Genomic DNA, 20,407 nt, shown 5'->3' on the forward strand with positions numbered 1-20,407 from the left:
GAAAGTCCCCTTCAGCCTTTTTTTCTGCCTGTTATGTAGTATACATTATATTTGTTGGTATTTCCAATATTACAAAGCCAGGCTTCACTGAATAAACCTTTGTTTTGACATTCAGATCAATGTCCGAAATGCTAACATTTGGTATCATGAACAAAACTATACATATAAAAAAACCATCTAGATTAAGTAAGAATACCTGGACAATAAAAACAAGTTAAACAAAAATAGTCTTTCCTTCTGTTATAAGTGGACATTGAAGTGGATTTAATTTGGTTTTCTTTTTAAAGACTCCTAAATCTGAGGCAGTTTAAAACTTATTTAAAATGAATAAAAATGTTTGTATCAAGCAACTGGTTTCCAGCTCCATTTTCTGTTTTCAAATGTTTTGATGCAGGTTCTTCTTTTTCAGGCTCTTCTCATGCTTTTAAGGGATCCTCCAGCATCACCATTTTCCTCTTCTTCATCACTATCAAATTTTGTTTTCTTGCCTTGGAATTGTATTTAAATTGTATATGCAACCTTTTGACTTCAGCTTATTTAGGAATCGCTGTTGGTCTTCAATTATTTTTTTCAAAGCTTCTTTCTCTGTCTCGCTTTCTAATACTTCCCAAGTTACATCTCTCTTTCTTAATTTTACATTTCCATTATTTGATTCATTGGCTTTGTCCAGTGCTTCTTTTGCCTTTTCTCTAAATAGGATTATTCCCTCTTTTGCTCCTCTGATGAAGTCTATCCACTTTAATTCTCCATGATTAAAGAAAAATGGGTGAAGGTCTTCTTTAAAGGTTTGATCATCTAAATCACCAGAAAATTTCAGCAAACAAGCAATATTTTCATCCAGGGATTTCAATTCAGCATCTTCTGCTTGCCTGTTTTTCTTCTCACTCTTGTTTAACTTTTCTTTTGGCTTCTACTTTATTTTGCCTCCTTTCTTCATTCTTTTTTCACAAGTAATCTTCCTTACAGAGTATCAGCAGCTCTGTATCTTTGTATTTTTGTCCAGAGGTTTCTATAAACTTCTTGGTAGATTCACCACTGTAGAAAATATTGTTCCCTTAAACACTTTATTCAGTGTTCTCCTTGTTTGAATATTTGTACTTGACCTTTACCTTCTAACGATTTTTTTAAAAATTTCATCAAGGGTTGCATCTATTGGAAAACCTATAACATAGATGGATCTGTTTTTTTTTTTTTTTACTTCATTTGTATACTCATCTGTTACTTCAGGGAGAGGTTTATTTGGAGATCTGATTTTAGTTTTTTCCTCACTAACTTCCATGAGTTCTGCCTTGATATTCTTTAGATCACTTCTTATCACATCTCTTCTTATCACATCCAATGTTAGTTTGCTTAATCTCAATTTCTTGGCAAATTTTGGACTCTAAATCAGTCTTTTTTTTTCACTGTCACCAATGTCAGCCATTATGGGAGCCTATTCTGTGAGGTTCTGGCAAGGTCTGTGCCACCCTGCCACGATCCTTACAATCCATGAAATTCCCTGTGGTCTCCTTCATCATTTTTGATACTAACATCTCTTTTAATCCAGACTTCATTAAATGTAAGTTAACCAAATTTTGTAAAATCTTTAGAAATATAATAATAGCATTCACAGTAGTGTTTAAACCATGAAATAAAACGTTTTACAAATACACTTTATTTAAATGAAAGAAAACACATACCAATAAAAGATATTAATTTAGATGAATGCACTGACAAATTATATTACTAGAAAATCAATTAAATCCAGATTTGGTTTGGATGAAATTTTGTTCTAAAACTAAGTAGGGTAATTGTGGTAAATCAGCACCTAATACTGCCTACCTTAGTTTACCAATATGTGAAGATGATATAAATAGTATCCACCTCCCACCATTGTTTTGTGAACTAAATGATATAACAATTATGAAGTAGTTAACAAAGGACCTGATCCATGGTAAACACTATATAAATGTTGACTATTATTATTTTTATTTCTTTAAATGAATGTAATTATTCTATAATGAATAAGTCTATGCTTGGATTTTGGATGTGATTAGCATAAAATGCCAAAGATGACAAAATTAATGATTTTCTAGTAATTTAATTTGGCATTGCATTCATCTAAATTAATGTCCCACCTTGGTTTGTCCTAAATATCTCCCTTTATTTTACTTAGTTAACATTTACCTATTTAAAGTTGCTCCCAGATTTAAACAAACTTTTCTCTTTTCGTGGTCAAGAGACAATTAAACTGAACTTTCTCTCTTTTTTTTTCTCCCCAAGGTGCCTCAAATCTACTTCACTCAATGGAATCAAGTCTTCTCAAATCTCTTTCACAGCTCCAAATCATTCCCTCCAGAAAGGTGAGAGATGTACTTAACCTTAATCTGCCAACCTCAAAAATATGCTGAGCTGTTTTATAGAAGTTACAATAATCTGGAAATTCACACTAAATGTATTATATGTCTATTACAAAGTTAGTCTCTAGTTTATAATGTCATAAGTTTGTGCCAACCGGGAAAAAAAAAAAAGTTCTTTCTCTGTTTAACTGAGCTTATTTTTTCTAGCCCTAACATGACTAAGGCTAAAATGACAGAGAGAAAATATCTAACTGGAACAGAGAGTTTAGCATCAGATTCCAAAAACAGGTAAAAACAAAAATAAACAAACAAAAACCATACCTGTTTCAGGAAAGAAACATCATTGACCTTCCATAGCATTTTACATTTTTTTGGCTGCATATTTTTACAGCAGTCTTTCTGGCTGGCTACATTTCCCCCTTAGAAATCTACCAAGGCAGCAAGATTTACAAACACTAAAAAATGATAAACAAGACTAAGACTTTCCTGATTTTTTTTTAAAAGAAAGAGATAAAATATATTTATGAAAAGTCAGTGGACACACTTTTCTAAAAGCTACTTTAAAGCCATTCCTTTGTCTTTCCCAGATTAACTGGAAGCTTTCCCTGATCCCAGGGAAAAAAGAGAAAGTTGGTGAAATTTTTCCAGGGGGCTTCGTACAGGTTAGTGAGTGGAAGTGCATTCCACTAAAGGCAGTCCTACTTCCGCAGAAGAATGGACTCAAATCTTCTCCAGCAAAGTAGGGGGTTACTTTAGCCTAGAAGAATTTGAGATCAAGGGAATCTGACCTCAGGGCAGTCTTCCACAAAGAAGTTCCTAAAGGAAAAGTCCAGAGAACTCTAAAGAGTTTTTCTAAAAGCCTGTAGCAGAGGTCTGAGTCTTGTCTCAACCTGGATGGTTTTCCCCAAAACTGTTGTGATTTATAATAACTAAGAAAACAAAGGTTCAGGCTTCTGATAACTTTTATTTAATGTCAAGGCACACAATAGCACACCAAATCAGAACCAGGCCATATCAGCAGGGACTCGACATTGAATAAAAGTTCTACATGGATTTTTGTACATTATATAAAAAGAATAAACAAGGCATCAACCAGTGTATAGGATTAGACAGTCTGATTTCCTACTAGAGGAAAAAATTTGTACTTTCCAATTTGGTAGAGAGAGAGTAACTTTTGGGACTTTCTCAGATGTGAAATAGGATATCAATCAATTCCCACAGTTGGAAGGGGAAGAGTAGAAAATTAAACTCATGTCTCAAAATGGAGTCAGTTTTACAAAATGGAGCTTGTTCAGTTCACAGTTCCCATAGGGGACAGGAACAGAGGAGATCTGGAAAGACAAGCAAGATAGACTGATCTTTAGCAATGAGTCTTGAAGGAAACCAGGTATTCTAAGAGGCAGATATAAAAGGAACAAAATTCTAAGCATGAGGGAAAAGCAGACCTGCAAGACAGGAGGTTAAGCTTTTGGGGAAAAGCAAAGAAAGGCTGTGTGCTTGCTCCCATGATTTTTAGCATGGTGTTTTTTAACTATGTTGTCAAATACTTTCAATGAGGGTGAACTTATCATCAAGATCAGCTACCATGCTGAGAGTGAAGTCTTCAATTTGAAAAGGTTACAAGTACAAAGTGAAAAGAGTGTTGGTACATGATTTTCTGTTTGCAGATGATTGTGCACTCAATTCAGCCTCTGAAGCTTAGATGCAATAAAGTATGGATCGATTCTCTGCTCCTTGTGCTAATTTTGGCCTAACAATAAACACCAAGAAAACTCAGGTACTCCATCAGCCACCACCACACCATCAATATGTGTAACCAAGGAGAAGTGTTGAATGCTGTGGATAAGTTCACTTACCTTGGTAGTGTACTTTCCAGGGATGTACACATTGATAATGAGGTTGACTCACACATTGCCAGAGCTAGTTCAGTGTTTGGGAGGCTCCGAAAGAAAGTATGGAAGAGAATAAATATTAGACTGACTACCAAAGTGAAGGTCTACAGAGCCTTAGTGCTGACCTCATTGTGGTATGCCTGTGAAACCTGGACAGTATACCAGTGCCATACCAGGAAACTGAATTGCTTCCATTTGAATTGTCTTAGGAAGATTCTGAAGATCACCTGACAAGATAAGGTACCAGATGTTAGCATCCTTACTTGACTGCCAAGCATTTTAGTTGCTTCAGAGAGCATAACTCCCATGGACTAGTCACATTGTTTGAATGCAAAATGAATGTATGTCAAAAAGACTATTCTATGGAGAACTCACACAGGGCAAGCATTCACATGGTGTTCAGAAGTGATACAAGAACACTCTCTTAAGAATATTGGAATTATATGACATGAAAGACACTGTCACAGGCATGGCTTGCCAACTAAGAGAAGGTAGTGGGCTCAATGAGCAAAGCAGAAAATGTCTCAAAGAAAATGCAAGATGAAAAATTTAGAGTATCCATCCCAAATGTTCTATCTGTGGATAGAATGGACTATCTGTGCCCAGCCTGTGATACAGCATTCCAAGCTCATGGTGATCTGATAAGCCACAGCTGGACACATTGAAACTTGACTCTAACTTAGAGATGTCATTTTGGTCCTTTTTAAGAACAAAGGAAAACAAACAACAAAATAAACAAACAAATGTTTAAAGTACAATCAATTCTAATACTTTATAAATTATTTGGGGAAATGGGCAAAGAAAGATAATGGAAAAATTCCTTTTATAACACAAATATAGAGCTGATAGCTACACCAGAAATAGCAAAAATAGAGAAAGAAAACTATAGACCAAATTACCTATTGAATATTAATGTATATTACAGTAATATAACACAAAGACCATATGCTATGACCAAGTGAGATTTATACCAGAGATGCAGTCCTGGTTAAATATTAGGAAAACTATCTATATAATTGACCATATTATTTAAAAAATCACATAAGTAGCCCAATAAATGCAGGAAAAAGCTTTTGATAAAATAAAATGCTCATTCCTATTGAAAACACTTGAAAGCGTAGGAATAAATGGAGCTTTCCTTAAAATGATAAATAGTATCTACCTAAAACTATCACCAAGCATTATCAGTATTGGGTACAATCTAGAAACCTCAATAAGATCCGGGGTGAAACAAGGATGTTCATTATCACCAATGTTATTCAATATTGTAGTAGAAAACATATCTATTGCAATAAGAGTGGCAAAATAAATTGACGGAATTAAAATAAGCAATGAGGACCCAAATTATCACCCTGAAGACAAGATGGTATACTTGAAAAATCCTAGCAAAACAAATAAAGCTCCTAATAAATAATTAACAATCTCAGAAAAGTGGCAGGAAATAAAATATACTTACATAAACAAACCATCCACAATTCTGTATGTTACCAACAGAGTCTAGCAGGAAGAGATAGAAAGACAAATTCCATCTAAAATAACTGTGGACAATAAAAAATACCTGGGAGTGTACCTCTCGAGACAAAGTTAGGAACTATATGAACACATTTGCAAAACATTTTTCATATGAATAAAGTCATATATAAATAACTGGGGAAATACTGATTGTTCATTGGTAGGGTGAGCCAATATAATAAAAGGGACAATTTTACCTAAGTTAATTTAGATATTCAATTCTATAACAACCAAATTATTAAGTTGTTATTTCACAGAGCTAGAAAAATAATAATAATTCATCTAGAAGAGCAAAAACCCAAGGATATCAAGGGATTCAGGAAAAAAAAATCTAAAGGAAGGTAGACTAGTACTACCTAATTTGAACTGCAATACAAAATGGTAATCATGGGAAAAATCTGCTACTGGCTAAGAAATAGAGTAGTAGATCAGTTGGAATAGATTAGGAACACAATACACAGCAATAAATTCCCACAGTAACTAATGTTTGATAAAAGCAAAGATTCAAATTTTTGAGACTAGCCCACACTATTTTAGAAAATCTTCTGGGAAAACTAGAAAGCAGTTTAGTAGAAGCTAGGTATAGACCAATACCTTTCATTGTATACAAAGATAAATCAAAATGGATACATAATTTAGATGTAAAAGATAATATAAGAAAATTAGGGGAGCATGGAAAATTTTACTTTCCAGATCTGTGAATGGGAGGAGAATTTATAACCAAACAAGAGATACAGAGGTTCATGGAAAGTAAATGGAAAATTTTGATTACATTAAAAAGGGTTTGCACAAACAAAACTAATACTGCCAAAATCAGAAAGAAAAAGAGTAAACTCGGAGAACAAGGTATTATATCAAGTATCTCTGATAAAGACCTTATCTCTCAAATATGTAGAGATTTCAGTCTAATTTATAAAATAGGAATCATTCCACGACTGATAAGTGGTCAAAAGATATGAACAGGAAATTTTCAGAAGAATAAATCAAAGCTATCATTAGTCACAAAAAATGCTCTGAATCAATATTTTATAAGAGAAATGAAAATTAAAATCACTCTGAGTTCACTTCATACCTACTAGATTGGCTAATATGACATAAAAAGAAAACAAAAATGGAGTTGGTATGGAAAAATTGAGACACTGTTGGTGGAGTTGTGAATTGATCCAACCATTTTGTAGAGCAATTTGGAATTATGACACTAGATCCTATATAGATCCAATAAAAAGAGGGAGGGGGAGACTGATATGTACAAAAATATTTATAGCAGATCTTTTTGTGGTGGCAAAGAATTGGACATTGATTGGATACCCATCAATGAGGGAATGGCTAAACCATGTTTGATATATTATTTAGTTGGAATACTATTGTTTTACAAGAAATTAGGAGTTATTTGTTTTGTTTTTATTTCACAAAAAACTGGAAAGATTTACATGAGCTAATGCAAAGTAAGCAGAACCACGAGAATGCTGTATGCAGTAGCAGTAATACCGTGCTCTGATCATCTGTGAATTATTTAGCTACGCTCAGTAATACAATGATATAAGACCATTCCAAATAACTTAAGATGAAAAGTGCCATATACCTTCAGAGAAAGAATTAATGGAATCTGAATTCATATCAAGGAGTACTTCTTAGACTTTATTTTTCTTGTTGTTGTTTTGGGGGAGGGTCTGTCTTTTTTTTTCAATATGGCTGAAATGAAAAACTGATTCACTTAATACATGTCTATATCTATATATCTTGCCTTTTCAAGCAGTTGGAGGTGAGGGAGGGGAATAGGGAATTTGGAGCTCAAAATTTTTTTTAATTGTTTTTAAATGTAATTGAGGAAGTTGTTCCTTTTAAAAATATATAAATATATAAGAAAACAGACCTGGGTGAAGCATAAAGAATCTGTGTTAAACATTAGGTTACTGAAATCCATGAATTCAACTGGTTCTTCGTTAGGGTGTTCGCTCATCCCCTGAATAACAGTGGCTTCTTTTAGCTTCCATCTATCAAAACTGACTACCTTGTTTTTCTGAATATATTTTTACAATATAATTGGCTGTTGCTTATGCTGCTGATACTTAATAATGAGAAAAAGATGAAATTTAAAATGTATATTTATAGTTTAAATATTGAAGAAGCAAAGGATCATTTTAACTCCCTTGGTTTTTAAATGAATAATGAAGCAGGTTTTACATTTTATCCATGAGGCATATTAATTAGCTGCTGATTTGAAAAGGGAACATTTAATGTGGGAAAAATCCTTTGGGATCTCGTTTTAACCTTTTTCTTATGAAACCAGTTTTTTTTTAAAGGTTTTACATGATATTTAATGACAATGCAATTAAAGGGTGAAATAATAGCCCTGTGACATCTGCATTGTGATTCAAGTAAATACATGGGGAAAGATGGCATGAAACAGCCAAACCTTAATTGTGCCTCCAGTATATTTTTTAAAAACATACTTTACATGATGGGTTGAATTCTAATTCAATTCTTAGGCAAATCCACAGATTTCAAGTGTCTTTCTATAGTTAGTGATACAGTGCATGATGTGCCTGGCTTAAACATGACCTATCTCCAGGGGTCGTTCTCATTGTATTGGAATATATAAGGCCCAGGAGACTCTAAGCTCCATGAGGTACAAAATTCTCAAGAGTCAGCCAGTCAACAGATGTTTAAAAGAACTTACTATGTAGTAGTAACTGTGGTCAGTGATGAGGATGCAAAGAAAGGGCTAGATCAGGGGTAGAGAACTTATGGCCTTGAGGCCACATGTGGTCCTCTAGGTCCTCAGTTGTGGCCCTTTAACCGAACCCCAACTTCACAGAACAAAAGGGATATGACAAAAGACCACATTTGAGGACATAGAGGGCCCATGTGGGCTTGAGGTTGCAGGTTCCCCACCCCTGAGGATCTCAGCCCTCAAAGGCACATGTTTTACAGGGGAATCAACATGTTAAATAGTAGGTATATGTAAGATATATACAGAGCATACAGAAATTAATTAGAGAGAAAACACAGTAAGAGGTTGAGGAGTTTGGAAGGGCTTCCTGTGGAAGATAGTATTTGAGATGCATCTTGAAGGAAGCCACAGACTTTAAGCAGTCTAAGTGAGAAGACAGAGAATACTGAGCATGGGGAATAGTGAATACAAGGTCAAAGTTGTGGTTTGTCCTTTGCTCTTGAGTAAGGTAATGTCATGACTTGCAAGGAAATTGTATTTAAGTGAGGGGTAATGTGCATAGTCACCAGTCTCACTTTCTCCTCCAAAGACATCTGAGTCCAGTGCCAGGTTAGGAAAAAAAAAGTAAGCCAGTCTAGCTGGATTGTGGGTTGCAAGGGGGTGAGAAAAGTGTAAGAAAGCTAGAAAGGTCAGAATTAGCCAGGTTATGAAGAGCTTTAAATACCAAGCAGAAATTTCTATTTAAACCTGGAAATAATAGCATCCCAATGAAATTTATTTCTCATGGGAGTGACATCGACACCTTTAATATTTAGAAAATTTACTTTGGCAGCTGAGTGGAGAGTACTTTAGAGTGGGGTGAGATCTGAAATATCAAAACTCACTAGGAGGCTATTTTAGCATCTCCTCTGAGAGGTACTGAAGGTCTAAACCAGCATGGCAGCTGTATGAATTAACACATAAGAAATATGGAGAAAATCAGCCTCAATTCTCTTGCTCTCTCCAATCTATCCTGCACATAGATACCAAAGTGAATTTTCTAAAGCCTACATCAGGCCATGTCATTCCCCGAGAAGCTCCAACTATTGCCTCTTGGTTCAAAGAGAAAAACCTCTCTTTGGCATTTAAAGGTGTTCATTATCTTGGCCCAGCACAGTATATGTTATGGATTATACATTATTCCTCATGCACTTACTGTATAGTATAGTCATACTGGCCTTCTTGTCTTCATTGTCTATCTATGCCCCCTCTGCCTTTGCAAAATCAGTTCCCCATGCCAGGAAGAACTTCTTTAACTAACAAGTATAGGATACTAACTGCCTCATTTTTTACTGATGAAAATCCAGTCAAACAGCCGGTCACAACTATGCAAACAGGAAATTCTAAATGGGGCTATAAACCCATGTCTTTTGATTGCAGAGTGAGTGACTGTTCCACTGCATGAAACTATCCCTTTAATTAATATTTCTAATTCCTGTTATTTTTCCATGAAATTAATTTTAAATTTTTGTTGTTCAATCATTTCCCAGTCATGTATGATTTTATAAACCCAATTAGGGTTTTCTTGGCAGAGACACTAGAGTTGTTTTCTCTTTCCCTTTCCAGCTCATTTTACAGATGAGAAAACAGGGGCAAATAGGATTAAGTGACTTGCCCAGGGTCATGTAGCTACTAAATGTCTGAGGCAAGATTTGACTCAGGAAGACTCATCTTCCTGACTCCTGACCCTACACTCTGTTAGCAGCTCACTTTATATTCTTTTTTTGTCAGCTACATGTAAAAACAATTTTAAACAACCATTATTTTATTCTTTATTTTTTTGCTTTTTGGAGGGGGAAAGGCAGAGGAATTGGGGTTAAGTGACTTGCCCAAGGTCACACCGCTATTAAGTTTTAACTGTCTAAGGCCAGGTTTGAACTCAGGTCCTCCTGACTCCAGGCCCAGTGCTTTGTTCACTGTGCCACCTAGCCACCCCAATTATTTTATACTTTGAGTTTCATAATTTACACTTCCCTCACACCTTCCTCCCCCCACATCAAGACGATAATTCCGTTGATATAGGTTATACTTCTGCATTCCTGCAAAACATGTTCATATATTAGTCATGTTGTGAAAGAAAACACAGACCAAAAATAAAAGAAACTTTAAAAAAATGCCTCAATGTGCATACAGACTCCATCATTTTTCTCTGGAGATAGAACTCTGCTTCCAGAGTGGAAGAGTTGTGTCCAAAATTACTGGGGTTTTGTGCAGCTGTTGTCTGAGCTTCTTCTAGGCACCTGCCTCCAAACTGTGAAGAGGATGCCCTCTCCACAGCTGCCACAAGCTCTGCCACACCATCTCTCCTCACCCCAGCACCATCATCCAAGACTGTGACCCAGATGCAAGCAGGGCAAAGCAAGAGAATCCTGCCTTAGCACCAAAAAAGAGATTCCTGCATTTGAACTCCGATTCCCCCCACCATCTTAGTCCCCCCACCATCTCTGGGTCTGGAGATCTGGAAGCAGCCATTTACACCTCTGCCACCCTGGGGGCAAGGACCAGACCATGCTCTTCTCTCACCCACATCCTGCAGAGTTTCCTCACTGACTTTTACTTTCTCTTTGGTGCTTATGGGTTGAGAAGTCTGGAAACCCCCACAGCTGCCAGTACTTCAGTCCCCTGAGGTCTGCTCCAACTAGACTGTGCCAACACAGCCCACACGGGACTGCACTTTGGTCCCAGGCCAGTATGATAGCCAGGCTGCCTTCAACAGGAGATTTGTTTCATTCTGTCATTTTGTGAGTTCTGTAGCTCTAACATTTGTTTAGAGTCATTTTTTTTTACAGGTATTGGAGGTGATTGGGGCTAAAGCTCAAGAAAGTTCCTGCTTTTACTCCACCATCTTGGCTCTGACCTCCCTCCACCCATGAATAGTTTCATAGCACTTTGAATATAATTCAAAATTTTTCTCTAGAATTAGACCATTTCACATCTCCAGCAAAAGTGCATTAGTGTCCCTATTTTTCCACATCCCCTTTAACATTTATCATTTTACTTTTCTGTCATGCTAGCCAATATGAAAGGTGTGGAGTGGTTCTCCTGAGTTGTTATAATTTGCTTCTAATTCTAATCAATAGTGAATTAGATCTTTTTTTTTAAATATGAGTATAGATAACTTCAGTGATTTCATTTGAAAACTGCCTACTCATATCCTTTGACTATTTGTCAATTGGGGAATGACTTTTTTTTCATAAATATGACTCAATTCTCTATATATTTGAAAAAATGAAGCCTTTATCAGAGAAACTCGTTATATTTTTAACAGTTATGATTACTGTGTATTTCAATCCAACCTATTTTCCTTTGTTTAGCCTACTCTCACTCTCCTTTCACCCTACCCTTCCCCAAGAGTAATTTGTTTCTGACTAATGCCTCCCCCAATCTGTCTTCCCTTTTATCAGACCCACCCACTTCTCTTCTTCCCATACTACTTTCCTGTCATGCAAGATAGATTTCTTTTTCTTAATAGTGTTTTATTCCCCCCCCCCAATTACATGTCAGAACAGCTTTTGGCATTCAGTTTTACAAGATTTTGAGTTCAAAATTTTTCTCCCTCCCTCCTTCCCCTCCCTACTTCCTAAGATGATAGTCAATTTGATACAGATTATATATGTGCTGTCATGTAAAAGTATTTCTATGTCATTTACAGTTATGAAAGAAGAAATAGACCAAAAGGGAAAAAATGAAAAAGAGTACATCATTTTTTTTTAAATCTAGGTATAGATAGCATTTTCCTTCATGAGTCCTTTGTACCTGTGTTCGATCATTGTATTGGTGAGAAGAGCTGAGTCATTCATAGTTGGTCATCACACAATGTCATTGATACTGCATACAATGTTTTCCTACTTCTGCTCATTTTGCTTTGCATCAGATCATACAAGTCTTTCTGTTTTTTTTTCCTGAAATCTGCTTGTTCATCATTTTTATTGCACAACAGCATCCCATTACATTCATATACCACAGCTTGTTCAGCCATTCCCCAGCTGATGGGCATCCCTTCAATTTCCAATATCTTGCCACCATGGAAAGGGCTGCTATAAATATGTTTGCACATATAGTTAATTTTCCCTTTTTATGATTTCTTTGGGATACAGGCTTATTAGCATTCTTCCTATTCAAAGGATATGTATAGTTTTGGTACACTTTGGTCATCGTTCCGAACTGCTCTCCAAAATGGATCAGTTCACAACCCCACCAACAGTGTATTAATGTCCCAAATTTCCCATATCTTTTTCAATGTTTATCACTTTTCACTTTTTTTTTCATATTAGCAAATCTTATAGGTGTTAGGTGGTACCTCAGATTTGTTTTCATTTGCATTTCTCTGATCAATAGTGATTTAGAGCACTTCTGCCAAATGAAAGTTTTAATTTCTTTATCTGAAAACTTGCTAGTCATATCTTTGATTATTTATCAAGAATATTCAATTTGTATTCTTATACATTTGACTCAGTTCTCTATATATTTAAGAAATTAGGTCTTTATCAGAAGGATTTTTTATAAAGATTGGTTCCCAGATTTCTGTTTTCCTTCTAATCTCAGATGTATTCACTTTGTATAAAAGTTTTGGTTTTGTTTTGTTTATAGTATAATCATAATCATCTGTTTTATATTTCTTAATACTCTCTACATCTTTTTGGTCATCAATTCTTCCCTTCCCCATAGATTTGACAGGTAGACCCTCCTAATTTGCTTATGGTGTTACCCTTTATGTCTATTTCTTGCACCTATTTTGATCTTGTCTCGGTATATTGTGTGAGATGTTGGTCTATATGTAGTTTTTTCCCTATTGTTTTCCAGTTTCCCCAGCAGTTTTCGTCAAATAGTAAGTTCTTATCCCAAAGATTGGTGTCTTTGGCTTTACCAGACACCAGGTTATTATAGTCATTGAATACTGTGTCTTGGGTACCTACTTATTTCTACTGATCCATAACTCTTTTTAAGTCAATACTAGACCATTTTGATGATTAATTCTTCATAATATTGTTTGAGATTTGGTACTGTTAGGCCATCTTCCTTTGTATTTTTTTCCATTGATTCCCTTGATATTCTTGGCCTTTAGTTTTTCCAGATGAATTTTGTTGTTACTTTTTCTAGTACTATCAAATACACACATACACACAGAGAGAGTTTGATTAGTGTGACACTCAGTAAATGAATTTATTTTGGCAGAATTATCATTTTTATCATACTGATTCAGTCTACTCATGAACAACTGATATTTTTCCAATTCTTTAGTACTTTATTTGTGTGAAAAGTGTTTTGTTTTATTGTGTTCACATAGTTACTAGGTTTTTATTGGCAGATAGACTCCCAATATTTAATATTGCTTACACTTATTTCAAATGGAACTTGTCTTTCTTTCTCTTGCTGATCCTTGTTGGTCATATAAAGAAATGCTGATGTATTATGTGGGTTTATCTTATATCCTGCAATTTTGCTAAAGCTGTTAATTATTTCAAGTAGTTTTTTAGATGGTTTTCTAAGTATACCATCATATCATTTGCAAAGAGTGATAGTTTTGTTTCCTCATTGCCTATTCTAATTCCTTCAATCCCTTTTTCTTCTTTTATTACTATTGCTAACATTTCTAGTAATATATTGAATAATAGAGGTGATAATGGGCAGACTTGCTCCACTCCTCTTCTTACTGGGAAGGCTTCTTGCTTATCCCCAATACAAATAATGCTTCTTGGTGGCTTTAGATAGATATTGTTCATCATTTTAAGGAATGACCCTTTAATTCTATGTTTTTCAGCATCTATTAAGAAAATCATATGATTTCTGTTGATTTTGTTATTGATATGGTTATTTTTTTTATAGTTGTCCTAATATTGAACCAATGCTAAAATCCTCATATAAATCCCACCTGGTTGGATGGGGTCAAGATTTCATCAAATAAGCAGGAAAACTCCCTGAACTCCCTCCATAACCACCTCAAATACTTATAAAATATGTCTCTAAATGAACTTTAGAGCTACAGAATCCACAAAGTGACAGATACAAACAAATCTCTCACTGAAGACAGCCCAGCAGGCTAGCAGGAACGGTCCATCTCAGTGTGCTGGGAACAGAGCCCAGCCCCAGTCAGCCTGATCTTTTAGCCTCAGGGTGGCCCCAACAAGCTGCAGCTGGAGGGACTTTGAGAGAGTGGATCACCAGTAGCTGTGGTGGTTTCCAGAATTATAAAAGAAATGCAAAAGGCAAAGTAAAACGTCAGTGTGGACTTTGGGAACATGGGGACTGAGAGTGTGGTCCGGCCTTTGCTCCCAAAGGGAGAAGCAGCTGAGGCATGGCAGTGTTGCCACCCTGTGGCTGCTTCAGAGCTCCTGGCCTACAGATTGTAGGGGGACCAAGCAACCTTTCAAGGGGGTAATCACTCTTGCTTTAACCTGCTTGGATCAAGATTGCTGTCTTCGGTGGAGGTCCTAGGGTGTGTGACCAGTTGCCAGAGCCCATGGAGGCTTCTGAGAGGGCACCCAACTAATAGTTCTGGCAGCTGTGAGAACCCCAGCAATTTGGGACAAAGATCTCCTCTCTGGAAGCAGAGTTCTACTGTGGCAAAAACCTAAAAAGTCAAATAATTGAGTGGCAACATGAGGAAGCAAAGGAAGCAGAGCCAGCATAGCAATCCAACTTTGGATTCCTTTTTTGGGGACAAAAAGGATCAAATCATGGAATGACAGGAAGACAATGAAGTCAAAACTGCTCCACCAAAAGCTTCCAAGAAAAATATGAACTAGTTATAGGCCATAGATGTGCTTAAGAAGGATTTTGGAAACAAAATAAGAGAAGTGGAAGAAAAATTGGGAAGAGAAATGAGAATGTGCAAGAAAATCATGAAAAGCATGTCAACAACCTAACTGAAAAAAATAAAACCTTAAAAAATAAACTAACTTGGGGCTAGCTAGGTGGCACAGTCAATAGAGCACCAGTCCTAGAGTCAGGAGGACCTGAGTTTAAATCCAGCCTCAAACACTTAACACAAAAACTATCTATGTGACGTTGGGCAAATCACTTAACTCCAATTTCACTCCTACCCCCCCCAAAAAAAAGCAAAAAAAAAAACAAAAAACAACAGACTAACTCAAATGGCAAAAGAGGCTCAAAAAGCCAATGAGGAGAAGAATGATTTAAAAAGCCACATTTGCCTGTTGGTGAAAGAATCTCAAAAGCTCACTGAAGAGAACAATTCCTTCAGAATTTGATTGGAGGAAATGGAAGCTAATGACTTTATGAGAAATCAAGATGCTATTAAACAGATCCAGACAAATGAAAAAATATAAGGCAATGTGAAATATCTTAATGGAAAAACCACTGACCTGGAAAATAGATCCATAATTTAAAAATTATTGGACAACCTGAAAGCGATGATGAAAAAAAATAACCTGGAAAGAATCCTTCAAAAAATTCTCAAGGAAAATTACATTGATGTTTTAGAACCAGAAGACAAAATAGAGCTTGAAAGATTTTACCAACTTGTTTTAACCAAGTTTGTTTTAACTCTTTCTTGTTTAGGAATAAGCACTATATTTGTGTCATAAAAGGAACTTGGTAGGACTCCTTCTTTGCCTATTTCCCCCCAAATAGTTTATATAGTATTGTAATTAATTGTTCTTTGAGTGTTTGGTAGAATTCACTTGTGAACCCATTTGGCCTTGGGGAATTTTTCTTAGGGAGTTCACTAGCGGCTTGCTTTAATTTTTTTTTTCTAAAATGGAGTTAAGTATTTTCCTTCTCCTGTTAATCTGATCAATTTATAGTTTTGTAAATACTGATCAATTTGTCTTAGATTGACAGGTTTATTGGCAAATATTCAGGAAAATTAGCTTTTAATTATTGCTTTAATTTTCTCTTCTTTGGTGGTGAATTCATGCTTGTCATTTTTCATACTGGCAATTTGTGTTTTTTTTTCTTTCTTTTTAAATCAATTTAATCAAAAGTTGATCTATTTCATGTCCCACCCCATAAAACTAGCTCTTAGGCTTATTTATGAGTTCAATAGTTTTCTTACTTTAAATTTTATTAACCTCTCCTTTGATTTACATAATTTCTAATTTGGTATTTAATTGGAGTTTTTAATTTCTTCTTTTTTTAGCTTTTTAATTGTATGACCAATTCACTGATCTCTTTATTTTTTTTCATGTAAAACATTTAGAGATATAAAACTTCCCCTAAATACTACTTTGACTATATCCCATTTTGGTTACCTGTTTGCCCAACTCGACACTGAAGCATGTGGCAGGGGCCCATCACTACTGGATACAAGTTGGCCTAGGCACTTTTAGGGTTGATGTCTACCTGTTTGACTAGGACTGCACTTAAGCAGGTGGAGGTCTGACCACTGGAGGTTGCATCTTTGTCTGGGGCTACACTGAAGCACATGGTGGTTCTTAGAGCTGTAGTCTGCCCATTTCTCTGGTTATACTGAGGGATGTGGTAGTGTTGGTGCTGTCATTTGCCTGCTCCACTGCATTATGGCTCAGAATCTACCACTGGTTTGGTGAATTAGGGATTGTTGCTGGCTTACTGACTTGGACTGCACTCCTCTTTTTCCCAATGAGTCAAACCTTTACTAGTGATCATCCAAGTCTTTGGGCTCAATTTTTTTTTCATCCCATCTTTTTGCTGGTTCTGCTGTTGCCAAATTTGTTTTGGAATGCTAGGTGTTTGGAGATAAATATGGGAGAGTTAGGATCATTTACTGCTTACTCCATCTTGGCTTCCAGAAATCTGCAGGATAGATTTCTATATTGAACTGAACATGTATGTTACTCATTTTTTGAGCCAAATTTTAATGAAAAAAAGCTTCAAGCACTGCACCTCCACCAGCCCCATCTTCCTTTCCACAGTAGAAGCTCTTTTGTGCCTATTTTATGTGAAACAATTTATGAAATTCTGTTTTCCCCTTTCCACCTCTCCCAGTTAACCCTTTAGCTTTATATTTTAAGATATAGACCATCATATCAAATTCACCTGTGTCCCCTATTTATGCATACTCCTAACTATCCTAATACTGATAAAATTCTCAGGAGTAACAAGTATCATATTTCCAGGTAAGAATGTAAACAGTTTATATTTATTGAAGCCCTTATGACTTCTCTATCCTGTTTATCATTCTATGTTTCTCTTGCATCTTGTATTTGAAAGTCAAATTTTCTATTGAGCTCTGGTCTTTCCGTGAGGAATATGTGGAAATTCTCTATTTCTTTGACTGCCTATTATTCCCCTTAAATGATTATAATCAGTTTTTCTAGGTAAGCAATTCTTTGTTGTAGTCCTAACTCCTTTGCCCTCTCAAATATTATATTCCAAGTCTTCCAAACCTTTGGTGTAAAAGGTGCTAAATCTTGGATTATCTTGACTGTGTCTCCATGATATTTGATTTTTTTTTTCTTTCTCGATGGTTGCAATATTTTTTGACTTGGAAGCTCTGGAATTTGACTATTATATGTGTGGGAGTTTTCATTTTGGGATTTCTCTTAGGAATTAATCAGTGCATTCTTTCCAATTGTATTATACCTTATAGTTCTAGAATATCTGGACAGATTTCTTTGATGATTTCTGGAAATATGATTTCTAGACTCTTTTTTTATCATGGTCTTCAAGCAGTCCAATACATTTTAAATGGTCTCTCCTTAATCTATTTTCCAGGTCAGTAGTTTTTCTAATGAGATTTCACATTTTTTATTTTATTTTTTCTTCTATTGATTTTGTTGTAGTGTTTTTTGATATCTCATGAAGATACTAGCTTTTATTTGCCAAATTATAATTTTTCAGCAATATTTTCTTCACTGAACTTTTGTACCTCCTTTTCTATCTGACCAATTGTAATTTTTAAAGAGATATTTTCTTTGGCAAAATTTTATACTTTTCTCTTCCTTCATAAGACCAGTTCTGCTTTATAAGTTCTCATTAGTAGATATATATGTGACTCTTTTAACATTTAGCCTGTTACATTTTTAAGATATTATTTTTTTCAGTGTTTTTGTGCCTCCTTTACCAAGCTGTTGACTCTCTATTTTAAAATAATTTTCTTCCATAATTCTTATTTCTGTCCCTGTTTTTTCCTCCTCTGCCCCTCTTATTTTTTTTTGAAAATGCTTTTTGCGCTCTTCCAGAAATGTTTTTTTGGGCCTGAGACCAAGTAAGTCTTTTCTTTTAGACTTTGGATGTAACAGTTTTGACTTTGAACTCTTCCTCTGAATTTGTTTTGTTCTTCCCTGTGACCATAGTAATATTCTATAGCCAGGATTTTTTTTTGTTGTTATTGTTTTTGGTCAATTATCTAACCTATTTCTTGACTTTAAATTTATGTTAAAATTGAGCTCTGTTCCTGAGGGGGAGGGAGCACTGATCCAAGCTCAAGGGTGCTTTGTTTTGCTTTTTTTTGTTGTTTTTGCAGCTGTTTTAAGAGCTAAGGTTTTGGGTCTGTTAAGTTTCCAGTTCTTCCAAGTTCTATGATCTGAGGAAACATGTGTTTACTAATCTTCTGGTCTGTGCTCTGTTCTATGAATTACCACAAGTACTCTTTTAGTACCCTGGAACTATTACCAGGGTCCCTCCATCACCCCAAGGTATGGTTTCCTAGTGTCCCTCCTGGGACTGCCACCCAGGACCATGACCCAGATTAGTGTATAGGCAATGCAACAGAGTCCTGCACCTGGTGCCTGCAAATGGGTATCTGTAATTTCCTGACCAATAATCCTACTGCCTTACCGTCTGTGGACTGAGAGCTCCAAAAGCTGCTGCTGAAGATTCAACTGCTGCCAAGACCTCATGCTGTCTTGTTGAGGTGTTGCCTATGTTGCACTATGCTCTACTGTCACCCTGGTGAAACATATCTTCACTGCTGATCTCAGCTATCTGGGTTGGCAAATTATTTCATCATACCATTATGTATGTTCTATTGCTCCAGAATTCATGTTGAAATATTGTTTAAACTTATTTTTAAGGGAATTTGGGAGAGCTCAGTAATGTCTTTCCCCTTTTTCCACACATCTAAGCTTCCCCTTCCCCCATTTTTTATTCTCCTTAAAACTCTAGCACTTTCTACTTCAAGAGTTTTTCTGGATCTCTAAGTTTTCAGTACCACGTTTTGAACTCACCTTTTATTTACTTTATATCCATATGTATATGTACTTATATCTATACATGTTATTTTCATAGAGTACAAGTCTCATGAGAAAACATAAACTCATTGAAGATTGGGACTGTTTCATTTTCATCTTATTCCTTCATTGTCTAACACATTCCCTAGCAAAATGTAGACAATGAAAAAAAAGTTTTTAAATGTTTGGTTTTAGCAGTTTTATTTGTTGAACACAAGCAAATCACCTAGACTGACCATTCTTGCTTTGGTAAACTCCAAAGAAATGAAAAACATTTTACTATGTGAAACTTACAGGCATAATTTTAAAACCTATTTTATTGCTTGCATCAATGTATAAAAACAATTTTTATACCAGTCAGTTCCCAGATATAAGTAAAATGAGAAGATGTTGCTTATATTGATTTCTGATCTGCAGGATGAATGATGTTTCAAAGATCCTGATGATAACATTAGTTTAATCCCATTCAGTATCCTCCTAGGAGCAAGGCAGTAGTTTATATGAACCCAAAGACCTTAGATTGTAATATTCCAATCCTTCACTTTCATGTCTCTTCTGAATCATCCATCATCAGGACACAAAATCTGAAAACTCAACAAATTTATGAGGCAAAGTTGTCTCAAGGTTTTGATATAGAACAGTTTCTTCCATTTCTCAATGAAACTGAGGCAGAATGTTCATGCCAGAATGGGAGACAAATATGAAACCTTCAAAATTCCTAATGTCAATGACATATATGAATTATTTATTATATAAGAAACACAGAAGCTAACAAAACTGCTTCTTTTTTCCCACTTTTTCAAATAAGAACTGAAGAATAGAAGATGGTAGAATAGG

The 20,407-nt window shown here is 35.5% G+C and overlaps 1 pseudogene; it reads right to left on the bottom strand.

Moving 5' to 3' along the window:
- Positions 1-314: 314 nt before the first annotated feature.
- Positions 315-19,240, bottom strand: LOC138158355 (lupus La protein-like; annotated as a pseudogene).
- Between the last annotated feature and the right edge of the window lie 1,167 nt (positions 19,241-20,407).

This window comes from Petaurus breviceps, unplaced genomic scaffold (genome assembly GCF_028583685.1).
Source record: "Petaurus breviceps papuanus isolate PSGF00001 unplaced genomic scaffold, PetGlider_PUasm1.0 174, whole genome shotgun sequence".
NCBI classification, from domain to species: Eukaryota; Metazoa; Chordata; class Mammalia; order Diprotodontia; family Petauridae; genus Petaurus; species Petaurus breviceps.